Source organism: Canis lupus, chromosome 9, assembly GCF_048164855.1.
Source record: "Canis lupus baileyi chromosome 9, mCanLup2.hap1, whole genome shotgun sequence".
Classification (NCBI taxonomy): Eukaryota; Metazoa; Chordata; class Mammalia; order Carnivora; family Canidae; genus Canis; species Canis lupus.
Genome location: NC_132846.1, coordinates 20,223,502 through 20,247,874, shown reverse-complemented (window position 1 = coordinate 20,247,874; position 24,373 = coordinate 20,223,502). Strand labels below are relative to the sequence as shown.

The window sequence follows — 24,373 nt, the reverse complement described above, 5'->3', positions numbered from 1 at the left end:
GTGTCAACTTAACTGGGCCATGGGTGTCCTCTGATATTTGGTCAAACATTATTCTGGATATTAGTGTGAAATGTCTGGATGAAATTAACATTTAAACTGATAGACTGACTAAAGTGGATTTCCATCCATAAAGTGTGGACCTCAGGTGAAGGCCTGAATAAAGCAAAAAGGTTGACTTTCCCTCGAGTTTAGACGGAATTCCTCATGCCTGACTGCCCTTTTAGGTAGGGCATCTTTTTTTTTTTTTTTTTTTTTACCTTCAGACTCAAACTGAAACATCAGTTCCTTTTTAGTCTCAAGACTACCAGGCTTCAGACTGGAACTATACCATCTACTCTCTTGGGTCTCCAGTGTGCCAACCGCAGATCTTTGGACTTGACAGCCTCCATAATTACATAAGCCAATTCCTTATAATAAATGTCTTTATATATGTGTCTATATACATATCCTATTGGTTCTGCTTCTCTGGACACCCCTGACTAGTACATTCACAAATCTCTAAACTCTCCCTAGTACTCTCACAAACCTCTAAATTTTTATTTAGAGATTAAATAACAAAAATTTTGTTTGTTATTGTTGTTAATTGTTATTGTTGTTGTTATGCTGATTTTTTCTTTAAAGAAATTTTTTGGTATTGTTTGTTTTCCACAATCAAAAATACTGTGAATCTTAAATTACTTGCCCAAGTGCACAGTTACAAAGAAACTTTGTTGAACTATACAAACATAGGCAATTATTGCACAATATAATCTCAAAGGAAATTTTCTAGGACATTTCATTTGCATTAAATTCCTTAGTTTTTCATGTTATTACAGATTTTTAAAAATTACTGTGGACTCCATCTTAAATAAGGCTCTAATTTAGCTAATATTTTTTCAGAAACTCATCATTAAAATATAGGTTGGATTCTCATATTTCTTGCTGATTATGAAGTTTTTAGATTGCCTGTATGTCACATAAACATATTAATGAATAATATAAAATTAAATTGACATATTTTAATTCAGTGTGAGATATATATACATATACATATACATGTATTTTGTATTTTGAGAGTTGAAAAAAAGATGGAAATGAAATTCATGAATGCATTTGTATAACTATAGTTTAATTAATCTGCAAAGTCAAGTAGCAAAAGGACTTCTTGTCATGCACAAGAACATTTGTAAGACTAGAGAATAATGCCATGAGGGAATATCAACTCTGTGCCTGAAGGAAAGAAAAATGTTATGCTCATTTCCTAGGCATATAAATGTAAGTCAATATTGTGAATTTATTCATCTTTTTTCTATTCACATTCAGTATGAAAAAATTTTCTGAAATACAAATGTCATGTTTAAACATTTCATGTTTTCAGAGACACTGTCAAAGTGACACAGATAGATACCACAAAGTTGGTATCATTTTGTTTGCTTAGTAACCAGTGACAGAAAAGTTGGATCTGTGGTTAAGTTAAAAATAATAATAAAACAGCGCTCGCTTTCCATACTGTGAAATATGCATCTTAAATTAAAATTCCCCAAATCTCAATATAGCTACTGAATATAATTATTTCACTAATATGTTACTCTATTGTTACCAACATATCTCTGGATAACAAACATATCCAACACCTCTAAGAATCCCCTTGCTGTTCTTCCTTTGTGTGTGTGTGTCAGGACACCATATTGCTAACTATAGGAACTCCTGCAACTGAATAGCAAAACAAAACAAAACAAAACAAAAAAGAATCTGATTAAAAAGTGGGCAACAGATCAACATTTTTGAATAGACATTTCCCTAAGAAGAGCTACAAAGATGCAACAGGTACATGAGAAGGTGTTCAACATCTCTAACCAGAGAAATGTAAATCAAAACCACTATGAAGTAGATGCACTTATACAGTAGGAATTTGGAGCTCAATTAAGCTCATGGTTTTTCAACATTATGCACATGGCAAAGCACTGGGATCTAAGACTCAAGAGAGCAAAGGGAAAAGGTGAGGAAATGGTGTTTTTTGAGCTCATTAAAGCTGTAGCTGCAACTGCAACAGAGTCGTGGTGGTTGGTCTTCATTTGATATCCAAGTATAAGGAATAAACAATTTCTAGAATGAAAGTGCAACATGAGATTAATTTCCTTCTGTTTCAGCTATATCAACTCTATCAAAATAAATTAAGCTTGAATATTTATTCATCTTCATAATTGTTTTTGAGATTAACTATTTTATTTGTAATGCCCTTCTATGAGAATACTGAATCCATTTTAAAATTATAAACATATAGAGAGAATAAATCATTGAGACTTGATACTCAGAGCCTCCTTTGAGTAATAACTTGCAATTTCAATTTTACACAGTAAATCTTTATAATCTTGAAGTAGTGTTCTTTACTTAATCTAACAACATGCAAAATCATTCATTCATTTGCTCAGATTAAGTCACATAATGCACACAGGCTAAAGAAAAAAAAAAGAGAGAGAGAGGTCTCAATTAAAAATGTAAATGTATCTTCCTTTCCTACCACTCAGATTAGACTATCATCAGTGGCCTATCATTGCTTACATAATAGTCATAGAGGTTGCTGTTTTCTTACCTGATTTCTAGGTCTTACAAATGTATTGCATGTGACAATTTTACTTATAAATAAATGGAAATAGCACAGCAACAAAGTCACTGAAAAAAACATGTCAAGATCACAAACAAATATCTTTTATTTCTATTTTAGCATATAAGAAAACATTGTGGGATCCCTGGGTGGCGCAGGGGTTTGGCACCTGCCTTTGGCCCAGGGCGCGATCCCAGAGACCCGGGATCGAATCCCACGTCGGGCTCTCGGTGCATGGAGCCTGCTTCTCCCTCTGCCTGTGTCTCTGCCTCTCTCTCTCTCTCTCTGTGTGTGACTATCATAAATAATTAAAGAAAAAAAAATTAAAAAAAAAAAGAAAACATTGTAAAACTCATAGTTGGAAAGCTTTTCTATGGATAGTCTTTTAAGAGAAAAAAAGGGGGATCTCTGGGTGGCGCAGCGGTTTGGCGCCTGCCTTTGGCCCAGGGCACGATCCTGGAGACCCAGGATCGAATCCCACGTCAGGCTCCCGGTGCATGGAGCCTGCTTCTCCCTCTGCCTGTGTCTCTGCCTCTCTCTCTCTCTCACTGTGTGCCTATCATAAAAAAAAAAAAAAAAAATTAGAGAAAAAAAGGAGAGAAAATATGTCCAAACTACTTTGCAGAAAATTAGATGGTAAGCACATGCCTCTGTCAAGTTAATGAGCTGTCATCCTAAGGGACAGCCTTAGGAGATCATTCAACAGAAAAATTTAGGGGTACTAGCAATATCTATTGAAAGATATTAACAGAAGAGTTTATATAAGCCTTAGTTATCACTCTTTTAATAAGAGTTTTTATCAAACTGTGAGTAGAAAAACCAGTTTGTCTTTATCTTTTCCCAAAAGTACACTGTTATGTGACATCTGGCATTATTCTACTCCAAGTTCAGCTATTGTTCTTTATATTGCTTATATTGTTGGTTAATATACAATCATCTTAATGAATTAATTAAATAGGGAGAAAAAGTGAATATTTTTAAATATCTCCCCAAGACCAAAGTGAGTATTACTCCAAAGTTATTAATCACCCAAATAGGACAAGTGTTGTTGAGCATAAATGAAAAAAACAAATCTTTATCCTACTATGTTGATCTGCCAAGACAAGTTCCAACAGATATTCTGAGATTGAGCAAAAAAAATCTGAATAAATTACTTAATTTAAGTATCTGTATGGTATATCCAACAATGGAACTACATGTATTGAACTATGTTTGATATTTTGTACTTAAATTGTTGTGCCCAAGATTGCGAATCAGAGAAACCACCAAGGAGCCAACACTGATGCAAACATATGAGGGTTTAGTTACAAGCTCGAGCTTGGGTCCAAGTATACCCGACACAGCAGAGCAGGGACTTGGACCCCGAGGTGGGTTTCAGCTTAGTTTTATGGGCTGGTCTAGGGGACCTCCAGAAGGGGTGGAGGAATTTCTCAAGTTCTGTTTACATTCTGATATGGGGCTTTCAAGGGCATTGAGCTCTGTTCTCATTCTGATATGGGGCTTCCTGCCCCTGGCTTGGGCTCTGTTCTCATTTTAATATGGGGCTTTCTAGTACTTAAGCTGTAAGCTGTCCTCCCCCCCACACCCACCCCCGCGTGCCCCCCCCCCCCCCAACTGAAGTAATGTAGATTTCAGCTCTTATTCACAGGGGCCTGGGATGGCTGTACTTGTGGTAACGCTGAACTTAAAGTGGAATGGCCTTAATTTTCTTCAGCCTCCACAAAATTACCATTGTTACTACAATAGTAACAATGAGTGGAGTTCATGGACTCTCCTCAAATTGTAATAGTCAAGGTAAAAATGCATTATGTGTAACTCAGTAGTTAGGAGCATAGCTTATGCCTTCAGCTTTTCTGCAAAATTACTGCTTATGTTTGTTTAAGTAATATACAAATGGATCAATCTAAATTTTGGTATACTTATTAGTAATATCAGACTAATATTAACTGCCACCCGGAGATTTTTATAATAGAAAATTACATAAAGCTTTTAATTATCATGAATGTAAATAGAATTCCAAAGTCTGTTGTCTTAGCACATTGTCCTAAGGGTTTGCATGATCCATCAGCCTTATTTTGAAATATTTTTACCTGTTTCAAAATATTAACTTGCCAAGCACACTGAGAAGCCTCCTTCAGTCTTTAAATAGATCAGAAAAAATTGCAAATAAGTTATGTAAATGTATAGATCAGTTATGAATTATAAAATAAAGTCTAAGATTTAGGTTTCTATGTTGTCAGGAAGACTGAAGAGACATGGAAACTAATTAATTTTTACTCAGTTCTTTTTCTCAGCCTTGTTCTTTGTATATTTTTAGCCTTTGTTTTCTAATTTCTGTTTTATAGTAGCTTTGAAAATAATCACCAAGATTTTATGTGACATTTTCTCCTGCTCTCTTTTTAAAGACAAAACCAAGAGGTCACAATGAAAGTTTTACAAAACATAAAGTAATTATCTGTTGTCATATGGAGAGAGACTGATTATCATTAACCTCAAGGATTCATTTGCTAGAGGAAAGAAAACTGGTAATATTGTATTTTTCACATGGGGGAATAGAAAACATCATAATGAATTCTAGAATCAGAAAGGTCTACCTTAGGGGGGCTCCTGGCTGGCTCAGTAGACTCCGGATCTTGGGGTTGTGAGTTTGAGCCTCACACTGGGGGTACAGATTGCTTAAAAGAAGAAGAAGAAGAAAGAAGAAGAAGAAGAAGAAGAAGAAGAAGAAGAAGAAGAAGAAGAAGAAGAAATAAAAAGAAAAGGAAGCCCTGCCTTAGAATCTGTGTGCTACAAGTGGCTAAATGTGTGAGTTTGGAGTGGTTAGTTAATATCTCTGTGCCTCAATTTCTTTTCCCATGAAACAAACAAGTATAAACATTTCACTTATAGTGCATTTTCAATGATTAAGTGAAGGGATGCTAGTAAAATGCTTATGATGTGGGGAAACAAAGAAGGAAATGTAGAAAAAATTAAATTTCCTTATAACCTGCAGCCCATTGAGAAATATTTGAGGCAAGCAGTCCTCCAGGAAGTCCCAACTGTCTTAATGTAATGCCTTGCTAGAGGGAAAAAGAAGCTTAGCTTAATAATAGCCAGGCTTCCTGGATCCTTTGAGTCTTCTTTAGCACATGAAAATCCTTTAGGAAATCTTCCCTGTCCTTACCACCCCAAATCAGTTTCTCCTCACAATCTTAGGACAGCTCTTTCTGCCCATTGGTCTTGTCTCTGTGCTTTAATAAAAACACCTTTTTTGCACCGATAACGTCTCATGAATTCTTTCTTGGCCGTCTGCTCTGAGCCCTAACATTTCCATATCACTTAAAACATTCACTAAACTTTTAAGCAAAGTTAAGTAATTGTGACATGTTAGCTAGCTACAGTTAATCACTTTGCCTCGTCTCCAGCTCTTAATATAATCATTCAGATTCTGTTTAGATTATTTAAACCCAATTATAACTATCAAGAAGTTGAATTCTTCTCGCTGTAGGATAGTTGATTGGTTCAGGCAGCAAAAAAGGGTGTATTTTCCATAAATCAGAACTCTTGTTTTCAAATTAAGCAATTTTTAGAGATGTCACCCAGGAAAGTGACACCTGAATTGTGACCATGCATGGGGCGGTGGCATCAGGGAGATACTGTCAATACTTACGATATTAAAAGAAAAGATGATAAGGACAAAGGTCCTCGATGACCAGCACCTCTAGCAACTTCACTGATAGCAAAGGAGACAGCAAGATCACTGAGAGCAAAGGAGACAGCAAGACAGCAAAGGAGATTGCCAGTGAAAAGGTAACGCATATATTAAAGAAATCTATAAATACAGAAAGATATTAAAAACAAATGTAAGAAATAAGAGTGTAACTACAGACCCCTTCCTTCACTTTCAAGCATACAGTACCCATTATCTCATAGTAAAAGTGAAAACAAATAACTTTTCTTCTTTTTCATTAATCTCTTTATGTCTTTCCTCAAAAGGAGAAATATAAACATCAGTCAAGGAAAAGGACACTAATTGCCTCAATATAAAGTGGTTAGGAAAATAAGACATGTATAAAGAAATTAACAAATGTGTTTTTCAATATAATATTAACTCTCTTAATCTCATCGTATTTCTTCCTTACATTTGCTTTACTATTTGTGTATCTGTCTCATTTTGCAATCAATTTTCATCTTTCCTTTTTCTTGTTCTCCCTTTTTTTCTTTCTTACTTTTTTTTGTTTTCTTTTCTTCTTTCTTTCCTTCTTTTTTCTTTCTTCCTTCCTTCCTTGGTTCTGTCATTTCTTAGTAATGGAAAAGCCTGCATATAATTAACAAGCTAAAATACTTGCTAATTAAAAAAAATTATCAAAGAAATATAGGTGCACTGCTCGACTAAATCACAATAATGACTGTCTTGAAATTTTTTTGTCAGTGATTTAATCTCCATTTTTACTGTAGTCATCTGACACAGTTCAATCTAGTTAAATAAACCCCCTTACTAAATTTGTTAATGAAAGCCAACTTAACTGGGTGAATAGAACTTCTTTCTTGTAGGGATCTAATTATTACTCTACCATTAACTAGTTTGGCTACTTTTGACAAGTTAACTTTATCTAAATCAGTCATCCTTATTAGAGATAATAAATGTCTGAAAGGTTAGTGAAAGCTTGAAGACAATGGTGCATGTGATGTGTCTTACACATACTGGTTATTCACTAAAATATAATAGTTATCAATAGCATCAAAGCCTGAACATAATTTCACAATTTTTCTTTTCTAACATATAGCTGTTCATATGACATTGACTAATAGTAATACTTTTAGCCTTGTCCCTCATTTAATGCTTTCTCAAGTCTCAATTACTTTTAACCATTTTTACAAATTACATTTGTAATTCAAATCTTGCCAACTGTTGGATAACAAGATAATAAGATAATGCTGACTTAGCTGTTGTTGATGGTGGTGGTGGAGTATTTGTGTGTGTGTGTGTGTGTGTGTGTGTGTGTATGTGTGTGTTTTAGGGTATGATAGGCTTTAATATTTGGGCAGCAGCACACATAATGGTTAAGAGTCAGATGGCCCTCCAGGCTCGGATTATATCTGTGTGGCTTTGGCCAAATTAGATGACCACATCTGCAAAAGAGGAAAATAAAATTATTTCAGAGGGTTAAATGGAGAGTAAATAAAATAATATTTGTAAATATTGTGTACTTTCTTTAACGAAGTAAAGACTTAACAAATGTTTGTCATTGCTATTCACCCTTCTAAGTTTCAATAGTTATATAGCACTCTAATTAAAATGATTGATTTTTGTTAGTGGCTCTCACAAATTCTTCTGTCAATAACAATTATAATGATAATTGCTAACCTTTCTGTAGCCAACAACAAGCATAACAAATCTAAATTTAAAATGTAAAGGGATGCCTGGGTGGTTCAGTGGTTGAGGTTCTGCCTTTGGCTCAGGTCCTGATCCTGGGGTCCTGGGATCAAGTCCCTCATTTGGCTCCCTGAAGGGAGCCTGCTTCTCCCTCTGCCTCCCTTTGCCTATCTCTGCCTCTGTGTGTGTGTGTCTCTTATTAATAAATAAAATATTTTTAAAAACTTTAAAAATAAAATAAAATGTAAAATGAGTAAGTAATGCAGTTTCTCTAAACACTAAATTTTTTTGAGACATGTAGCAACGAGAGTAATTTTTGTTCTGGCAGGATGCTGAATAGTTTAAATTCTTGATTATTAAGGAAATGGTTGCAAGAAGTTAATATAATTATCCTGGGCCCTGAGGTTGAGATCAATCATATTTCAAGGCAAGTTCCTCACTATCTTTGATCCTACCTTGGTTAGGGCAGTTAAGAAATGTGTACAATTTTAGAAGACAAGTTTCTTGTCAGCATATTTCTTTTCGGGGGCTCTGCAATTCAAATGGAATCCAAATTGAGAGAATTACCACCTATACTGAAATATTGAATACTTTTGCAGTTTCCAAAGTAGAGCGTGTTATCAGATGATATTTTATATAGAATTCATGATAAATTACTTAGCTTCCAATATAAATACTGACTTTGAAGTGATAGCTGGGAGCTTTTGCCAAAGATCAGTGGAACCCAGGACACTATAAAGTACAGAGTACTTGCTATACAATATCTCATGTAGGGCAGCCCCGGTGGCTCAGCGGTTTAGCCACCTTCAGCCTAGGGTGTGATCTGGAGACCGGGGATCGAGTCCCACATCAGGCTCCCTGTATGGAGCCTGCTGCTCCCTCTGCCTGTGTCTTTGCCTCTCTCTCCGTCTCTCATGAATAAATAAATAAAATCTTAAAAACAAAAACAATATCTCATGTAAATCAATGATGCAATAAATAGATTTTGTAAAAGGCAATCTTAGGTATATGTGTTGTTCAAAGTCAATTAAAGGTAAGATCAGAGGCTGACTGACACTAATAAGCATATAAAATTAAATATCCTTAATATGTAGTGTTTTTCATTCAAAGAAACATAGAAAATCTATATGAGGGTAAATTCAGAATCATATATTTACATTTAATTGGCTGGGAGTGGAAGATGTAAGCCGGGGTGGCTGTTACTCAAAAAGAACCTCCATAGTTTTATTTCAAAATGGACACTGAGATTTTAATTAATATTACCACTCACACTAAAGAGGCACATGATTCATACATCTGATATTAGTGGAATCCTTTTATAAAAATGGACTATGACTTGGTCAAATATTGGCTTATATTAATCATGTATACCTAAGAACCTCATAAAAAGGAAATGGTTCACACAACTGGAATCAAATCAAGAAATTCATGAAGTTAGAACTATCTAACTATAAAACATTGTTAATAGGCTTCCAAAGTTATTCTTGAAGGAACTGATAAATTATGAATGAAGCCAATGTTATTCATTTGGATGCAGTTATTGAACAATTTCATTTAAAAACACAATGTTCTTTTGCTAAAAGGGAAAAAACTCTTGAACATTAAAAATGTAGGTTCACATCTCAGTATTATATAACAAAAATGATATAAAATTAAAACCAAGAGACCGTTCTGCCAAAAATGTATGATCTGACCTTGCCTCTTTCGTATTAATGCACTACAATTTCCACAATATAGATTTAACATATTGCATTTAATCACACCTAAGTTCCCTTCCTACTTTAGCATTTTGCATTTCAAAACTAATATACATGTAAAAAATGGTATACATGTTATTAGAAATCACAAGTCTAATAATAATATAGCTTACAAAATTTAGCAGGGTATACATTGTAAAGTATGACACTCTTTTTGACCAAATGTTTGTTAGTCAGGCTCCTCTAAGCCATTTTCTCAAGTAGGCTTCCACCTTTGAACTTCTAAGTCAGTCTTTGCATTTTCAAGAATATTGTTAAGCTGGTTTAGAAAGAACCCTTCCACCTTTGATATCTGAAAGGTGGTGATATTTGAAAATCCTGGCCTTACTTCAGCAAGAAACTTGTTAGGTCTATTTAGCCAGAATTCTCCATTTCCCCAGATGCTTCCTCTTAGCAATTTTCCATCTACTGACCTCTCACCCCACTTTTGGCTGTGAATCTCCACTTGTTCTTGCTGTATTCTGAGTTGAACCCAATCCCTTCCTGCTACTGCAAAATCCCATTCCAGTGGATCCTTCTTGAATAAAGTCTTTTTTACCACCATTAAGAGTATGAGAATATTTTTTTTTCTTCAGCAAGTATTGGACTCCTACTCATAGCTTTTATCCCAATGTCAAGCAGATGTTGTTTTATTTTTTTTTTTTTGAGATTTTATTTATTTATTCATGAGATACACACACAGAGAAAGAGAGAGAGAGAGAGGCAGAGAGAGCAGCAGGCTCCATGCAGGGAGCCCGACGTGGGACTCGATCCTGGGTCTCCAGGATCACACCCTGGGCTGTAGGCTGCGCTAAACTGCTGAGCCACCAGGGCTGCCCCAGATGTTGTTTTAGATATCTGTTTAGTCACTTAAATGACCTGAGTCATACTTTCCTACCACTGACATTTTAAATATAGTAGTTATGTTTAGATACAAATTATAAGATTGCACTTAATTAATCATAAGGTCGATCCCATTGGAATCAGAGAGACCTGCCATTTTCTAGAGTTTCCAGAAGGTCTGATGACAAGGTTTTATTACTTTTTAAGTCTTTGAAGAAAGAGCTTTGTTAAAAACAAAAGAAAGCAACAGCACACGCATGCAAAAAACAAAAACAAAAAAACAGTTCGTTTATTAATATTCTGGCAGATTTTTGTTTTCCTTTCCTAAGACTAATTTCAGTTTCTCTCTTCAAAGATTTGTGAACAAAATCACTTTATACATGCTTTTGTAATTAAATCTTTGTATGATCTCCTGTTAATGACCTATATTGGTGAGGAGGAGGAGTCAACCTGTTACAATAAACATCTCATGTGAAGGGGAAGTGAATGGTTACACTAAACTGCTTTACGAACAGACTGAAAACTCTCCCAAGATACAAAAGGGATGATATTTAAGTTGTCAACGTTGAGGTTTCAACCTTACTGAATAGTGTGGAGGCCGAGAAAATTAAGGCCATTCCACCTTAAGCTCAGCATTAGCACAAGTACAGCCATCCCAGGCCCATATGAATAAGAGCTGAACTTGACCTTACTTCAGTTACAGGAAAAAAACAGCTTAAAGCCCTTGAAAGCCCCATATTAGAATGAGAACAGAGCTTAAGAAATTCCTCCACCCCTTCTGGAAATCCCCTAGACCAGGCCATAAAACTCAGCTGGAACCCACCTCGGGGGCTAAGTCCCTGCTCTGTTGTGTCCGGTATGCTTGGACCCAAGCTCAAGCTTGCTAATAAACCCTCCTGTACTTGCATCGGTGTGGTCTCCTTGGTGGTTTCTCGGATTCGCAATCTTGAACACAACAAGTAGTGCTTACAAACTGGAGTTATTGCTTACAGTAGAAATTCGTAGTTCAATTTCAGAGACTATTATATCAATGCTAGCAGGGTTTGGTATTTTCCCCTTACATTCAGAGAGGGTCTATGTTGAACCTGTTGGGCTGGCGAGCCTGGGACCTCAAAACGGCCAACCCCAGGCCAGCAACCTCCCAATAAGGCCGCCTTGCCGCCCTACCCTAACTTAGCACACAGAGACCCGTAAACCTTGCCCTAAGTGGAATGCCGCCCTACCCCTATTTTCCCACCAACACCACCTTGCTGCCCTACCTTAGCACACAAAGACCTGGTAACTCTTGCCCTAATTGGAATGCTGCCCTGTCCCCACCTTCCTGCCAAACACTCTTTAGACACCCCCCCCCGCCCCCCGTGGTTTGCCTGGCACGACTTCCCCGCTCTCTCCCTCCCCTGTGGGCCACGGAACCTCACCCGAGAGCACGTCCCATTAAAAGCCTGTTTAGACCAACTTTTGCCTGGCCTCTCTATTCCATTTCACTACCAATGGATTAAACCTGGCAGAACCAACACTTCCTAATGCTGCATATTTTACAGAATTTCTTCAAGAAAGTAGAAAGAAAAATCTCCAGATTCTATCATTGTCTTAGGTTTCTTACAGGTGCAAAATCTACACTAAGGTCTTACAAAGATTTAGTGTATTTGAAGATGCAGGAGCAGAGGAAAAGGCAATCAGAGTGTGTATTACGGAGATTACTACACGGGGCAACTCAGTTCTGCCAGGATCTCCTGATATGCGTCCAGATGCTTGTCATTGTTCTCTACATAAAGGATATGAATTGGAAGTATTTTATCACCCCCACTCCATGAGTCTACAACTCCTTCCCAAACTTTGCAGGCTTCCCCCATGGTATGAAATCCTCATGCTTCTGAGCTGCATCTAGGTGCAGCCTGACTAACTCTGAGGGAGAAATTCACAGGCAGAAAGTCCCAAGGGGGCAAAGTAAGAATAATTGAAGTGATATATTGCCAATTCAAACTCAGTCAAATTTCATGTGAAATGACCCTCCGTGGTCTCAACTAAAATCAGAAGTGCGATCAAAAGGATGAATGGGAGCAATGGATATGTCAGATTCAAGTAAGAAGTGGAGGAACAGTAAGCATGTGAACACTGTACAGCCGAAGAAAGGTGTAGGCTGGAAGGTTGGAATCTGGACTAAAAACATAATGTCAAATTTAAGCAGTCAAAATTTGTAAAAATATTTTTACATTTCTTCTAAATTTGTCCATTTTATGTAAAATTTCAAGTTTTCTGTGGTAATGTTATTCAATATACCTTCATCTTACCTTTTCATATCTGAAGACTCTACAGTGATATCATTATTTTAATACCTACTATCATATGTATTAATTAAAATGACCTAGTTGTATTTGTGCCTTCTTGTTTCATATCAGTCAGCCTCTGTAGAATAAATGTTGACTTTGCTGATCTCAATTATATATCGGCTTTTATCTTCTTATTTCTTCTTCTTTGCACATATTGTTCTTTTTCTATCTTCTGAAGATGAATGCTTAGGTCATTGATTTTCATAATTTACCTTTTATAATAAATGTTTTTGTAGTTATACGTCATCCTTTATAATCTTAACAATGCTCTAAAGTTTGCTATGTACTAGTTACTGCCTTTAAGTTAGGTAAATCATAATGTCCATTGTGATTTTGTCTTTACACTACAAGCTATATAGAAGTAAATTTATTAATTTTAAATATGGTATTTGTTAATTATCTTCATATTGTTCATATATAGTCTTAACCTTATTAAGTTAGGTGGCAGTCAGATGACCTACATTTTGTGACTATAGCCTTTTGAAGTGTGTTCAAGTTTGCTTTATGGCCCAGCATGCATTTGCAATTTGGGGAACTGTCAATTTTGCTCATTTCTGATTCACTTTCAAGTTTTCCATTTCCTTACTTAACACTTTTTCAAATTTTCTATCATTTTCTAAAAGTTTTCATCAAATCTCTCACTACATTTTTGTACTTGCCTTTTCTGCTCATAAACATGGTTTTTGTGGATTATATCTGATTATGTTATTATGTATATTCACACTTAGAAATTTTCCACCATCTTGGGTAACTAAACATTTTATCCTAATAAGATGATTCATTGTACTACTAACGATTTTGGCTTTAAAGACTAACTTGCCTGGTATTATCATAGCTGCACCAGCTTTTATTTGGTTACAGCTGGCATGACATCTTTGTCCATCTTTCTCTCTTTTAAACTGGCTGAATACTTTTGGTTTAGAACAACATAGAGAGTTACTTATTTTTCTAAATGTCAGCTTTAGAAAGTTTATATGTAAAGAAATTTCTGATATATTTCTTTTTTTTTTAGATTTTATTTATTTATTTATTTATTTATTTATTTATTTATTTATTTATTTATTTATGATAGTCACACAGAGAGAGAGAGAGAGGCAGAGACATAGGCAGAGGGAGAAGCAGGCTCCATGTACCGGGAGCCCGACGTGGGATTTGATCCCGGGTCTCCAGGATCGCGCCCTGGGCCAAAGGCAGGCGCCAAACTGCTGCGCCACCCAGGGATCCCTTCTGATATATTTCTGTTTAAACCTATCATCTTACAATAACTTTTCTGTTTTCCCCAGTCTGTTCATTTTTCCTCTTATTCTAATTGATTTTTAAAAAATAGCCACCTGGGTGGCTCGGTGGTTGAGCATTTGCCTTCAGCTCAGGTCTTGATCCTGGGGTCCTGGGATCGAGTTCCACACCAGGGAGCCTGCTTCTCCCTCTGCCTATGTCTCTGCCTCTCTCTGTGGGTCTCTCATGAATAAATAAATAAAATCTTTAAAAAAATAGTTTGTCTTTTTTGTCACTATTTGCTTGGCTTCTAAACAGAGCTTACTATATATTTAGTGATTAACATAGAGTTTTCAACATACAAACTTGATTTACCATGATACCAAGTTACATTACTGTTCACTTTTTGGACAGTATAAGGTCCTCAGTACAAGTTACTCTTGACTCATTCACAGACATTTAAAAAATAGATACTAACAAAGCACCACAAACTGAGTAGCCTAAATATCAACAATTTATCATTTCACAGTCTGAGGTCAAGGTGTTGGCAAGGTTTTGCTCCTTCTGAGGGCTGTGAGGGAGAATGTATTCTTGCCTCTCCCCTAGCTTCCGGGGCTTTGCCGGCCATATTTCCTGCACCTTGGCTTCTGCTGCATCACTTTAGTCTTTGCCTTCATCTTCACCCAGTATTCGGTTTCTATTGGATTAGGGGGCCCTCCAGTATAACCTCATCTTAACTAATTTGCATCTGCAACAACTCTATTTCCAAATATGGGTCACGTTTTGAGGCAGTGGGGTTTAGGGCTTCAGTTTACAGATCTGGGGGGAACACAATTCAATTTTATGTGTGAATGTATACCAAAACACTGTACCATTAATATTGTGGAGGCCGAGAAAATCAAGGCCATTCCACTTTAAGTTGAGCGTTAGCACAAGTACAGCCATCCCAGGCCCCTGTGCACAAGAGCTGACATTTACATTACTTCAGTTACAGGAAGAAAACAGCTTACAGTTTAACCTCCTAGAAAGCCCCATATTAGAATAAGAACAGAGCCCAAGCCAAGGGCAGGAAGCCCCTATTAGAATGAGAACAGAGCTCAAAGCCCTTGAAAGCTCCATATCAAAATGTAAACAGAACTTGAGAAATTCCTCCCCCCCCTTCTGGAGGTCCCCTAGACCAGCCCTTAAGACTAAGCTGACCCCCACCTCGGGGTCCAAGTCCCTGCTCCGCAGTGTCTGGCACACTTGGACCCAAGCTCGAGCTGGTAAATAAACCCTCAAGTGTTTGCATGGATGTCGGCTCCTTGGTGGTTTCTCGGATTCGCAATCTTGGGCACAACAGTGGTTAGTTCATTGTTGCTGGGGCAGAGAGGGAAGTTCCTTACTTATAGGCAGAAAATAAAATTCCTACCTGAAAAGTGTCCTCCCTTGTAAAAGAATTATCTTTCTTCTTCCTGCCAGTTAAGTAGGCTGCAAGGAATGGTATGTCTGTGAGAACCTCCTTCAGCGCTTCTAACCCCATTTTAAATGAGGTTTCCTTTATTTTCACAGGTACTTTGTCAGATATGTGACTTGCAAAAGTTTTTTTTCCTAGTCTGTATCTTGTCTTTTTAACATCTTGAGTGAAACTTTCATAGAGTAAAAGTTTTTAAGTCTGATTTTTACATATTTTTACTTTTATGGATTGCGTTTTGGAGTTGAGTCTAACTCAGCATGCATACCTTGCCCTCCTTGGGTCCTGAACATTTTCCATTTTTTTTTTTTCTCTAACTGTCTTGTAGTATTTTTTGTGTGTATATTATTTGTAGTATTGTATTTTAAATAAATTATAGTATATTATTTATGGGATTGTATTTCTTTTAAGATTTCATTTATTTATTCATGAGAGACACACACAGACAGAGGCAGAGACACAGGCAGAGGGAGAAGCAGGCTCCATGCAGGAAGCCTGACATGGGACTCGATCCGGGGTCTCCAGGATCACGCCCTGGGCTGAAGGCAGCGCTAACCTACTGAGCCACCCGGGCTGTCCAGGTATTGTATTTTGTATAGTATTGTGTTATGTGTTAATTTTTGTACAGGGTGTGACATTTAGATCAAGATTTTGGAGAAGGGAACAGAAGCCTACGGGAGTCCTACTGCTGCAACACAACTTGTTGCAGTCTATCCTTCCACCATTAAACTGGTTTTGCTCCTTTTCAAGTTCATTTGGAGGTATTTGTGTGGATTTAGTTCTGGTTTCCATTTTCTGTTCCATGGATCAGTGTGTTTATATTGCCAATGGCAACCCACAACTAGTTACATAGTAAAACTTAATTCTAGCTATAGTGATCCATCTACCTTCTTTCTCTTTTTAAAAATTGTTTTATCTATTACATTTCCTTTTTAAAAAAATTTTTTTTTTAATTTATTACATTTCCTTTGCTTTTCCACATAAAATTTAAACTAATCATGCCTATCTCCATAATGAATCTGTCAGGGATTTTGATAGTTTTAAGCTTACATATTTACATTTAAAAAAGAAAGAAGAAAAACAAACAAACAAACAAAAGAAACAAAAAAAGAAAGAAGGCGAGCGGGCGGAAGGCGCCCTCCGCGGCCGCCGGCCGCTTTGCTTCCCCAGCCTGTGCGCCCTGGTCTAGCCGAGAGGGGCTCCCGCCGGGGCTGCGCAGGGAGCGCGGGCGGGAAGGGCGGCCGACGGCGCCGGGACTCGCAGGGACTCAGGAGTCCGGCGCCGGGAGGGCCGCGTGCCGGGGTCGAGGAGGGAGCCAGGGGGTGCGGCCCGGGGGTGCGGCCCGGGGCGCCCGGGAGCAGAGACCTCCCCGTCGAGCGGGGGCGATGTTCCCCTCGCCCGTGGGCTCCTGGGGCCGCCGGGACCAGGGCCCCGCAGTGGGCACCCCCCGGCGGTTCCAGCGAAACTCTGTGCCCCGCTCCCCGCCTCGCAGTGCCGGCGTCCCCGCGAGGGTCGCCCTGCTCCGCGACACCCCGGAAGCCGCGTCGGGGGGCCCAGCTCTCCCCGCCGTGCCCGCATGCCCTTGCCACACCTCGGGCGTCCTTTCTGGACCTGGGGCCTGGGGAGCTGGCGCCGCGGGGCCGCGTGCTGCTGGGCCCTCGCGCCCCCCCGCCCCGGGCCCCGTGCACCCGGCCTGGATGCACCTCGCGGGACCCGCCGGGCGCTCCAACGACCCGGACTCCCCGGCCGGTCAGGATGCCGGGGCCGCGGCGAGGAGGAAGGGGGCGGAGGCGCTTTCCCGCACCTGGGCCCTCGCCCCGGCGAACCTCCCGGCCGCTGCCCGGCGCCCCGGCGCCCTCGGGGATCTCGGAGCAGCTCCGCCTCCGCTCCGCCTCCGCCAGCCTCGGGTCTCGACTCCCAGCCCCGGCCCCGCCGCCAGCCCCCATCAGGAGGAGCCCGGTTCCCCGCCTCCGCCGCCACCTGCGGGCCTCGCCCCCGAGCCCGAGCCGCCCGCGCCGGCCCGACGGCCGCAGTCGATGGAAACGCCCGCCCCGCAGGCCGCCCCGGAGCCCCGGCCGCGCCCGGAGATCTGCGCCAGGAACCCGCCGCTCGTCTGATCCGCGGGTCGAAGCTTCGGTGTTACGCGAACGGCTTCGCCCTCGACGCTCCGAGTTTGCTCCCGAGCGGCCGCCCGCGGAAGGGCCCGTCCGGGGAACCGCCAAGAAACGCCAACGGCCCCGCCCCTCGCAGCGCACAGCCCCGCCGCCCCGCACCGACGCTCGCCACCTCCAGCACCGTCAGCCTCCTCGACCCCTTCCCCTGCCCCCGGCCCTGGTGGCGGGGAGGACGGAGACTGAGGGCCGGCATCCTCGCTTCGCCCGCAGGGAGACGCTAAGCCCCGCCTGCCCACCCGCTGTGCAGGGGGCAGATAGGGGGTCCTGCTGTCCCTGAGCCCCCAGGCCTCAAATTCTGGAGGATCCACCTGGAGGAACTTGGAGCCCGAGACCTCTTCTGCCAACGGGGAAAATTGGGGGCCACGGCCAAGCTTTAGGCCCCAGGATAGGGCCTCGTTTCTCACATTTTGCCTGTCCCTTTACGTTTTATGGGCTGCGGCCAGAGGGACCTCAAGTGACAGTGATCTTCAAGCACCTAAGTGTTTGGGGTGACACCCCCTCCCCCTCATCCTTTGGAGACGAACCAAGGGCTGCAGTCACGAGAAGGCTTAACGGAAAAAGGCATAGATTCCAATCCCTCCCCTCTTCCATCCCGGATCTCTGGGGGCAGGGCCTTCACCCCAGGGGGAGTAAAGGAGGCTACCGCTCAAAGACAAGGAAAAAAAAAGAGGGAGAGAGACCTTGGTGATGGACAAACTGGTCGTTTCTGTGGGCGAGCCAGGGGTGGAGGGGGCCGTCGTGGGGGTGGGGAGGTGATTGGCAGCTCCCTGGGGGCATCGCCCACCCCCACCATCCAGGCCTTTAACCGTTCCCCCCCCCCTTCCCCTGCACTCCGAGCCCCGCCAGAGCCTTCATGGGGGAGCGGACAGCCTGAGCTAGGGGCAGATCACTCCCTCCCTCTTTTCCCGAGCCCTCTCCCTTGACCAAGGCAGGTGACCCCTAACTGGCGATGTCTTCAGTCTCAGCCACAAGCCTTTCCCCTTTTGTCCCCTTTTTGAAGTTTCTCCCCTTTAATTTTTCCTGTTTGCTTTCAGTTTAAAAGGTTCTATGGGTAAAAGAAGTTCTCCCCCTGGATCCATCAGCCCCCTCCCCCAGTTTGCTTCTCTGGTTTGTAGGGGATGGGCTGGGGGACCGCCTCCCCTCCAAAGGTGCAGACCTTGTGCCTGGGGAAAGGGCCTGGGACGGTCCCAGGGAAAGTAATAGAAGGTGGAAGAGTCAATAAAATCAGATCAAACAAGTTGCCTTTCGAGGTCCTCTCCACCGATTTATGCATGAGAGGGGGTGGAGGTAGAGGGCGGGCCTGGGTCCAGTCTTTGGACACCCAAACCTCAGCCCCCTCAAAGGCTAGAGGTGAGGCCAGCTACTCCTTACAGAAGGGGTGAATTGAGGAGTTCTTGCCCTAACCTCCAGGGTCCCACGGGGCCTGAAGGAGCAGAGTTTGAGTTTGAATGGGAGCTGGGCTAGTTGCCTGCAGCTTCCTTCCCTAACTCCAGGCATTTCGGGAGTTGTCAGGGACCTGATGGATCCGATGGGGGCAGGGCTAGGGGATTAGTTTTGAGGTCAGAGGTGCTGTTTTCCAGGGGGGGAGGGGAGTAGTAGGCCTGGACCCCGCTGGGCTGCTGCTGGGAGGACCCCCTAGAGTTTGAGAGTTTTTTTTTTTTTTTAAGCTCTTAAAAAAAAGGTTTATCGTATATCATGAGAAATTGAGCAGTTGTATACTTTCACAAATGATTAATTTGGTGATTCATTGACATTCATTCACGTCAGTTATTTCCATCATTGTAGTCTGTCTCTTGTCACAGGCTTGTTCTTGGTCAGCTTCTTCTAATGACACCACTGATGGTTCAACTTCTCCGCTACAGCAGATGTTAAGTATTTTTATCAACATTCCAGGGCGGGTGTCCCCTCGTTGTCTACACGGTTCTTGTGCTGTTTCCACAGTAGGTCCTTCTTATGACACCACTGATGGTTCAACTTCTCCACTACAGCAGATGTTAAGTATTTTTATCAACATTCCAGGGCGGGTGTCCCCTCGTTGCCTACAAGGTTCTTGTTGTGCTGTTTCCACAGTAGGTCCTTCTTATGACACCACTGATGGTTCAACTTCTCTGCTACAGCAGATGTTAAGTATTTTTATCAGCATTCCAGGGCGGGTGTCCCCTCGTTGTCTACACGGTTCTGGTTCTGGTGTTTCCACAGTAGGTCCTTCTTATGACACCACTGATGGTTCAACTTCTCTGCTACAGCAGATGTTAAGTATTTTCATCAACATTCCAGGGCCGGTGTCCCCACGTTGTCTACACGGTTCTCGTTCTGGGGTTTCCACAGTAGGTCCTTCTGATATCTCCTCTGATGGGTGAACTTTTCTGCTACTCCAGATGTTAAATTTTTTCACCCGCTTTCCATGGTAGGTATCCCCAGGTTGATTACACAGTTCTCCTTCTGGCATTTCCACAGTGGTCCTTCTAATGACACCATTAATGGTTCAACTTCTCTGCTACAGCAGATGTTAAGTATTTTTATCAACATTCCAGGGCGGGTGTCCCCTCGTTGTCTACAAGGTTCTTGTGCTGTTTCCACAGTAGGTCCTTCTAATGACACCATTAATGGTTCAACTTCTCTGCTACAGCAGATGTTAAGTATTTTTATCAACATTCCAGGGCGGGTGTCCCCTCGTTGCCTATAAGGTTCTTGTTGTGCTGTTTCCACAGTAGGTCCTTCTTATGACACCACTGATGGTTCAACTTCTCTGCTACAGCAGATGTTAAGTACTTTTATCAGCATTCCAGGGCGGGTGTCCCCTCGTTGTCTACAAGGTTCTGGTTCTGGTGTTTCCACAGTAGGTCCTTCTTATGACACCACTGATGGTTCAACTTCTCCGCTACAGCAGATGTTAAGTATTTTCATCAACATTCCAGGGCTGGTGTCCCCACGTTGTCTACACGGTTCTCGTTCTGGGGTTTCCACAGTAGGTCCTTCTGATATCTCCTCTGATGGGTGAACTTTTCTGCTACTCCAGATGTTAAATTTTTTCACCCGCTTTCCATGGTAGGTATCCCCAGGTTGATTACACAGTTCTCCTTCTGGCATTTCCACAGTGGTCCTTCTAATGACACCATTAATGGTTCAACTTCTCTGCTACAGCAGATGTTAAGTATTTTTATCAACATTCCAGGGCCGGTGTCCCCACATTGTCTACACGGTTCTCGTTCTGGGGTCTCCACAGTAGGTCCTTCAGACATCTCCTCTGATGGGTGAACTTTTCTGCTACTCCCTCCAGATGTTAAATTTTTTCACCCGCTTTCCATGGTAGGTGTCCCCAGGTTGATTACACGGTTCTCCTTCTGGTGTTTCTACAATAGGTCCTTTTAATGACACCATTGATGGTTCAACTTCTCCACTATAGCAGATGTTAAGTATTTTCTTTTTTTACCTTTACATATTTTGTTATATTTACATCTAAGTATTTCATTTTTAGAACAATTGTAAATGATATAACATTTTAGTTTTAATAATCACATGTTCACGACTCATAAGTAGAAATACAATAGATTTTTTTATGTGTTTATTTTGCCTCTTTTGACCATGTTAAACTCAGTTCTAAGGTTGTGATTATTTTTTTCTTTTTTTCTTAGATTTGTTGAGAGAAGAAATTCTTGTCTTGTGTCCAATCTCAAGGGCAAAAACACTTTTTTTTTTTTTTTTTTTTGTGAACCTTGATGTATGGGTTTCAGTATGTGCCCATTATCAAAATCAGATTTCCCCCCCTCCAAGTTTACCGGGACTTTATACCATGAATGAGTGTTGAATTTTGTCAAATTATTTTTCTGAAGATAATTAGATGATCATGTAATTTTTCTTCTTTAGCCTGTTCATATGATGGATCACACTGATTGATTTTTGAATAATTAAACAACAGAGTATCCCTAGAATAAGCTCCATTTAGTCATGGTCTATAATTATTTTTATATATTGCTGAGTTTTATTTGTTAGTTTTTTATAAATTTTTTTTCATCTATATTCATGAAGAATATTGGTCTATAGTTTCCTTTATGTGTAATATCTCATATTTTGGTATCAGGGTCAGGATGGCCTCAAAAAAGATGAATTTCTTTTCTTTCGTACTTTCTGGGAGAGATTTTTTTTTTTGGTTATTTATTTAATTTATTTATTCATGAGAGACACAGAGAGAGAGAGAGCGAGCGCGTGCGGCAGAGACATAGGCAGAGGGAGAACCAGGCTCCATGCAGGGAGCCCGATGTGGAACTCGAACCTGGGATCCTGGGATCACGACCTGCCAAAGCAGATGCTCAACCACTGAGCCACCCAGGCGTCTGTGGAAGAGATTCTTTAGATTCAATATTTATTCTTTATAAATTTGGCATAATTCTTAAAAGATAATAGGCCTGGAGCTTTCTTTCTGGGAATTTTTTAATATGTAAGTTCAATTTCTTTAATGGTTATATGGCATTAAAGTTATTATTTCATATTAGGTGAGTCGTGCAGACTATGCTTTTCAAGGTATTGATCTATTTTATCAAAAACTCAACTTCCTGTATATAATATTGTTCCTGGTCATCCCTTATTATCTTTTTGATGTCTACACGGTTTTTAGTGATATTCCATATTTCATTCCTGATATGGTAATTCGTGTCGTTTTTTTTTTCTTTGTCAATCTTTGAAATTTGTCAATTTTATTGATCTTTTCAAGAAAACCAGTTTTTTGTTTCATTGATTCTCTTTGTTGCTTTTCATTAGTCTTTTTCATTGATTTCTGCACTTTATGATTGCCATCTTACTGCTTGCTTTGAGCTTACTTTGCTCTATAATTATCTTAAATAAACGCTTTACATATATTTAGAAACATCTTTGCCTTCCAATGTTCAACTTCAAATGAAAAAATAAGAAAAGAAGAAAATTACATTGTATTTTCCCACATCCACATATTTGCTATTTCCACATTCTTAATTCCTTTCTGATGTCCCAAGTTTCGTTCTTTTATTGTGAATTTTTTTTTAGAGAACTGCCTTTAAGACGTTCATTTAGGGTAGATGTGCTGGCAACAAATTCTCTCAGTTTTCCATTATCTGTGTATGTCTATTTTTTCTCCCCGTCATTCCTAAATATTAATTTCAGTAGATTTAGAATTCGGGGATAGAATTTTTTTCATTCAGTAATTAAAAAATATTTTACTTATTTCTGACATCAATGTTGGGGCTTTGGTGCATATTCCCCAAACTGCTTCTGCATCCAGAGCCTAGCAAAACAAGGACAGAGAAAGTAAAAAATGTAATGGAACTTTACCCATTCTTTTGGAAACACATTTCATTAAAGGAAGATGAAGTATCTTCTCCCTTAGAATTTTGGCTCCTTCAGGCTTCTATTGCTGTCAACTGTGGCTGCCATGATGGGTGAAGGACTAGGGCAAAGGAGAAGAGAGGAAAGAAAACGAAAGAGAAAACAATATATACCCTCTCTGATTATCAGGGGCTCCCTTTCATAGTCCTTGAGCCAGACCTAGAGGCTTTCATGTGGACTTCCTTTGTCTGATTGGGCTTATCTGGTGCATGTGTTCAAGCCAGGATTTCTCAGAGGATAGAAAAGATGTGCTCTGTGTATTACATATAGAAACATGCACAATAAATGAACAGTAAGAAATATGGAAATGATACCAATGTTAGGAATTTAGTTAACTTTGTGAATGAGAAAGAGGAAAAGAATAGCATGTGGACTTTTGTCTATGTCTGATTTTATTTCTAAAATGAGAAAAAAAATCAGCTGATGGTAATATAATGTATGTTTAGTTATAATAATGAATTGATAGTCATATGTAATATTTTCTGCTATTGTCTCTATGTTTAAAATGTGTCACAATTAAAAACTAAAATATTAAAAATATATGGAAAATATTTTAATTAGTACTACAGTTAGGAGCAGAATCATTTTGCAAACAATATACTGTTAACTGCAGTAACAAGTGTGCAGAGACATAAAAGCAATATGGACAAGAGATTAAAAGTAACTCTAATAGTTTTTTATGATATTTGTCATATTATGTAATGGTAGACTTTGGCATAAAAGACATGATTTGTAACACAAAAGTGGCAACAACGTAAATCTTCAAATACAACTGATAATATTTGGAGCACATACATTTGAGCTGAATTTAGCTAGCTGGTGCACTAGATAAGAGAAGCAACAAGAATTAATACATTTCCAACTTAAGTGCATGTGGGTTTATTAAAAGCAAGGATACAATTGCCATTAGCATTTCAACACATTTGAGTACAATGGATGAATTAGGAATTACTATTCTCAGAAGACTCAAAAAAGTCCAGTCACTTGGTAAATTGAAGGGATGATCTTAATTTTGTAAAGTGACAATGTTATTAAAAATTTCAATAAAATACATGTCAAGGGAAAAAAATTACAAAATACACTCTAGGATATTATTTGCCAGTTATTTTCATTGGTTTAATTTTACCCTATGCTAACTTTACACATTCAAACTGAAAAAGAGATTTAATCATTCCCATTATCATGACATTTTTCAATCTTATTTTATTGAGGCATGCAACTTCTTAAGGGCTGACTTACCTGGCATGCACTGAATCATCTAAATAAAGTATTGTCTATTGTTCCTTTTAAAGAAGCAGAAAAGTAAGAAAAACAAAACCATTTA

At 39.8% G+C, this 24,373-nt stretch overlaps 1 long non-coding RNA gene and 1 pseudogene across 5 annotated transcripts; one reads left to right on the top strand and one right to left on the bottom strand.

The window, feature by feature from the left end:
• Positions 1–1,055: 1,055 nt before the first annotated feature.
• Positions 1,056–18,498, bottom strand: LOC140639879 (uncharacterized). 5 transcript variants are annotated; one of them, XR_012036526.1, is made up of 5 exons: positions 18,372–18,498; positions 6,793–7,696; positions 6,234–6,323; positions 4,675–4,723; positions 1,056–2,085 (listed from the first exon to the last, which is right to left on the bottom strand). It is a non-coding gene; the product is annotated as an uncharacterized lncRNA (long non-coding RNA). The 5 variants fall into 5 exon arrangements; XR_012036525.1 differs by lacking the exon at positions 18,372–18,498 and adding an exon at positions 18,096–18,285; XR_012036527.1 differs by lacking the exon at positions 18,372–18,498 and adding an exon at positions 11,343–11,709.
• Positions 12,583–24,373, top strand: LOC140640608 (elongin BC and Polycomb repressive complex 2-associated protein-like; annotated as a pseudogene).